Genomic DNA, 5,147 nt, shown 5'->3' on the forward strand with positions numbered 1-5,147 from the left:
GGCTGGAGCTGCCTGGCTGGGAGCAGCCCTGTCAGAAGCTGTGGGTGGGCAGGGAGCTGGGCAGGAGGCAGCCGTGTGCCTGGCAGCAAGGGAGGCCAGGAGCACCCTGGGCTGTGGCACCAGGACATCAAGGATGTGCATTCTCCAGGTCACTGTGGCTGAGGAAAACTGAGGAAAGAGATGGGATGTTTATAAATTGTATTGAGTTTACTTTCTGTTTGTGGGCAATGAAGAGAAACTTTCTGTGGCTCTAAGTCTCACCAGTTCCAGACCTTCCAAAGAACACAAACCTGAGGAGTTGGGGTTCCCACTCCAATGGCACTTGGAGCTCCCTCCGTACCCAGAGCACAGAGCTCCCTTGTCCCACAAAGACCTTGGAAATGGAGGGATTAAGGACACAGGACAGGCTGTGGGGACCAGTTGCAGGGCATGGTCGGGGATTTGGGGTGGTTGTGACCCCAGTGCAGGACTTGACACTTGGCCTTGTTGAACCTCCTCCAAGTGGCCTGGGCCCATGGATCCAGCCTGTCCAGATCCCTCTGCAGAGCCTTCCTGCCCTCCAGCACATCAACACTCCCCCCAGCTCGGTGTCCCCTGGGAACTGCCTGAGACTGCACTCGATGCCCTTGTGCAGATCCTTGAGAAAGAGATTGAAGTGCCCTGAGCCCAGTGCTGAACCCTGGGAACATCACTGGATGGAACTCCATTCCCCACCACTCCTTGGGCCTCCAAGGCTAACATCCACACAGATGTTTGCCCAGTGAACAGATGCTGCAGAATGTGTTTGATAAAGGTCCTGTAAGCCCAGAATATTGGGATGAGTGCAGATTTAACTCTGCACAATAGAGCATTTAATAAATTTTCTCTCTTTTCCTCCCTCTGTGGATCGAGGGAACTTGTGACTTCATTGTGTGACTCACTGTGTGCAAAGGGCAAATATGGACAGAATCTGGGACAGGGAGTGTTGGGGGGAGCTTGGGATCTGTGCTTGACACAGAAGGTGTTTGCCATTGGTTTAAGACTATCTGCTACGCAAAGCGGAACTTCAGTGAAGGCAATGTGGACTTAATATACAGCAGGGGAAGGAGTTTTGGTTTTTATTGAGCTGTGCCTTCCTCTAGTTTTGTTGGTGGCAATAAATGAACATCCCTCTGTGTCTTGTGCAGCTCTTTCTCCAAGCCAAGCAGGTGGGAGTTGGTGCCAAGGAGCTGAAACCTGCAGGTCCAGCCTTGAGTGGAGGGAGCTCAGATTTGCCCAAGGCTGCTTTGAGTCCCAGGGGTTTGATGAGGGAATGGTGAGGTGGGGATAGGGATAAAGTCTGATGGATTGTCAGACATAAAAGGGTCTTGATTTTCTTATCTGTTCAGACTGAATTAGGAGCTGCTTGGGATCAATATCGACTGGAGATTGCTGATATCAATGTATAAACCAGAAAAAAGTAAACAGGACACAAAAAAGACATGTTTTCTCATGGTTTTATTAATACAAGATATTCACTTTGAATGCACTTCTGAGATCTGTCTAATTAACCACAAAAGAATTGAAGACTTAGAAGGAAATTATTCCCAGGGGCTTGTCTGGTTAAGATGCCATCACTGAAAAGAGAGTGTGGAGGAATGAGCAGACAAGGAGACCATCCCTGGGGCTGGGGAAGCAGGAACTCAGAGTCACTGGTTCCAGGTGGCAAAAGGAGTGTGGAATGTGGATATGAAATCTGTCTAATAAACCACAAAAGAATGGAAGACTGAAAAGTAAATTATTCCCAGAGTTTTGTCTCCTTAAAATGTTTTGAGTGTCAGTGAGCTGTCCTGGTTAGAACAGCTGGGACCGATTCATCACTGAATGGGTATAGCCCAAACTGTGTATTCTATAGCCCTCCATGCCATTTCCCAGAAACTGTTGTCAGTAGAGGCCTGCGAGGGGGGGGGGGGAATGTTCCTGAGCACCCTCATATCCTTTTATGGAACTCCCCGCTCTGAGGGAAGGACTAAACACCCTTTTATGGAATTCTCCGCTCTGAGGGGAGGACTGAACATTCCCACCTGAACTGGAGAGTATATAAACCTGGAGTTTCGGAACCTTTTTACCACTCGTGGGATCCAGAGGAGGACTGCAGCTCATCGCTCTCAACCTGCAGCTCATCACCACCCTCAGCTGGACTACAATTACCACTTTTGGTTGGACTGCAGCAGCTCTCCCACCAGCAAGTTTTTCCCCTCTCCCCTTGCTTTGGACTCAAGGGGGGGCCCAGGTAGCACCGCTTCGTTTGTGCCCCGGGGTGCTGGGTTGTACATTTGGGTTTTGTGGGTTATTGCCTGTTGCTTGTCTGTGTGGTCGTACTTATTGTATTATTTTATTAAATTGTTATTCTGACTTGTAATGTCTCTTTGAGTTGGCTTGGTTTCCTCTGCTGGTTAACTTTCAAACCAGCACATGAGCCCTCTGGCACTGAATTCCTGAACTGGGGATCTGAAGACTGAATAAGCCTCTAGAGAAGGAAAATTCATCAGGAAACCTCCAAGTTGCTGAGGATGTCAGCAAGCCCCACTGAGGCCATCACTGAAAAGAGACTGTGGAGGGAACGAGCAGACAAGGAGACCATCCCTGGAGCTGGGGAAGCAGGAACTCAGAGTCACTGATTCCAGGTGGAAAATGGACTGTGGGATGTTTCTGTGAGAGCCCACAGAGGGTGTGCTGGTTTCAGGGTTTCAGAGTACAGTTAAATTTCTTCCCCTTGGTTGGTGCAGGGCTGTGTTTTGGTTTGTGCTGAACACAGGGTTGATAACCACAGAATCAGAGAATATGCTGAGCTGGAAGGGACCCACAAGCATCATCCAGTCCAACCCTTAGCCTTGCACAGGATCATCCCCAAGAGTCACACCATGAGCCTGAGAGGATGATCCAAACACTTCTTGAGCTCCGTCAGCCTTGGTGCTGTGCCCACTGCCCTGGGGAGCCTGGTCAGTGCCCAACCACCCTCTGGGGGAACAACTTCTTTCTAATATCCAACCCTGACACAACTTCAGGCCATTCCCTCAGTCCAGTCCCTGGTCCCCCCAGAGCAGAGCTCAGGGCCTGCCCCTCCTCTGCCCCTCCCCAGGAAGTTGGACCTGCAGTGAGATCTCCCCTCAGTCTCCTCTTCTCCAGCTGAACACACCAAGAGCCCTCAGTGTCCTCAAGGCCCTTCCCCATCTTTGTTGCCCTCCTTTGGACACTCTCTAATGGCTCAATCTCTCCCTTCCATTGTGTCCCCCCAAACTGCCCCAATGGTGCAGGTGAGGCCGCCCCAGGGCAGAGCAGAGCGGGACAATCCCCTCCCTGGCCCGGCCGGCCATGCTGGGCCTGATGCCCCCAGCACAGGCTTGGCCCTCCTGGCTGCCAGGGCACTGCTGACTCAGGGCCAACTGGCCACCCACCAGCACCCCCAGGGCCCTTTCCCGGCACTGCTTTCCAGCCTCTCCTTCCCAGTCTGTCCGTCCATCCGGGGTTGCCCCATCCCAGGGCAGAATCCGGCACTTCCCCCTGTTGAAGTTCTCAGGGCTCCTAAAGAGACGTGAGGTTACAGGCTGTCCCAGGGCTCAATGGTGACCTCCCAGGTGTCGTCCTGAGGAATCTCCTGGAATCAAGGGTCTATTGGGACACTGCAGGGCTTTATAGAGCCAAAGAGACCATTGTTGACACCGTGGAACCTCATGGAATTGTAACACTAGTGTGACACTGTGGAACCTCACGGATGTCTGCTGGAAATTCAACACAGCAGAGAAGAGGCAGTTTAGGAGATTCCTGGAGTGTATGGAAGATAATTTCCTGCTCCAGCTGGTAAATGAGCCTACCAGGGGTGGGGCCCCACTAGACCTGCTGTTCACAAACAGAGAGGGGCTGGTGGGAGATGTGGTGGTCGGAGGCCGTCTGGGGCACAGTGACCATGAAATAAGAGAGTTTTCAATACTCAGGGACACAAAGAGGGCCATCAATAAAACTTCTACCCTGGACTTCCAGAGGGCAGATTTCGGCCTACTCAAAAGACTGGTTCAGAGGGTACCTTGGGAAAGAGCCCTGGAAAACAAAGGGGTCCAGGAGGGATGGACATGCTTCCAGAAGGAAGTCTTGAACGCACAGGAGCTGTCCCAGTGTGCCGAAAGGTGAGCCAGCAGGGAAGACAGCCAGCCTGGCTGAACAGGGAGATTTTAAAGGAAATTAGGGGGAAAAAGAGAGCTTACCAATTATGGAAAAAAAGGGCTGGCTACTCACGAAGAGTTTAGGAATATAGTTAGGTCATGTAGAAAGAAAATCAGAGAGACAAAGATACAATTTTAACTCAATCTAGCCACTTCTGTCAAAGATAACAAGAAGTGCTTCTACAAATACATCAATAGCAAGGGAGGGGCAAGGAAAATCTCCATTCTTTATTGGACATGGGGGGGAACATAGTCACCAAAGATGAGGAAAAGGCTGAGGTACTTAACACCTTCTTGGCCTCAGTTTTCAACAGTAAGACAGGTTGTCCTCAGGACAAGTGGCCTCTGGAGCTGGTAGACAGAGACAGGAGGCTGAACAGCCCCCCTGTAATCCAGGAGGGAACAGTCAGTAACCTGCTGAGCTGCTTGGATCCCCACAAGTCTATGGGACCAGATGGGATCCACCCAAGGCTGATGAGGAGCTGGCAGAAGAGCTTGCCAAGCCGCTCTCCATCATTTCCCAACAGCCCTGGCTCACTGGGGAGGTCCCAGATGATTGGAAGTTGGTGAATGTCACACCCATCCACAAAAAGGGCTGCAAGGAGGACCCAGGAAACTCCAGGCCTGTCAGCCTGACCTCAGTGCCTGGCAAGGTTATGGAGCAGATCATCCTAAGTGCAGTCCCACAGCACAAGGTTTCAGACTCAGCCACCACGAGTTTAGGAGGGGCAGGTCCTGTCTGACCAACCTGATCTCCTTTTATGATCAGGTGACTCACTTGGTGGATGAGGAGAAGGTGTGGATGTGTCTGCCTGGACTTCAGCAAAGCCTTGGACACTGTCTCCCACAGCACACTCCTGGAAAAGGCTTGGACAGGGGCACTCAGTGCTAGGTTAGGAACTGGCTGGAGGGCCAGGCCCAGAGAGTGGTGGGAATGATGCTGCATCCAGTTGGGATCTGGTCACTAGT

Source organism: Chiroxiphia lanceolata, assembly GCF_009829145.1.
Source record: "Chiroxiphia lanceolata isolate bChiLan1 chromosome W unlocalized genomic scaffold, bChiLan1.pri scaffold_40_arrow_ctg1, whole genome shotgun sequence".
Classification (NCBI taxonomy): domain Eukaryota; kingdom Metazoa; phylum Chordata; class Aves; order Passeriformes; family Pipridae; genus Chiroxiphia; species Chiroxiphia lanceolata.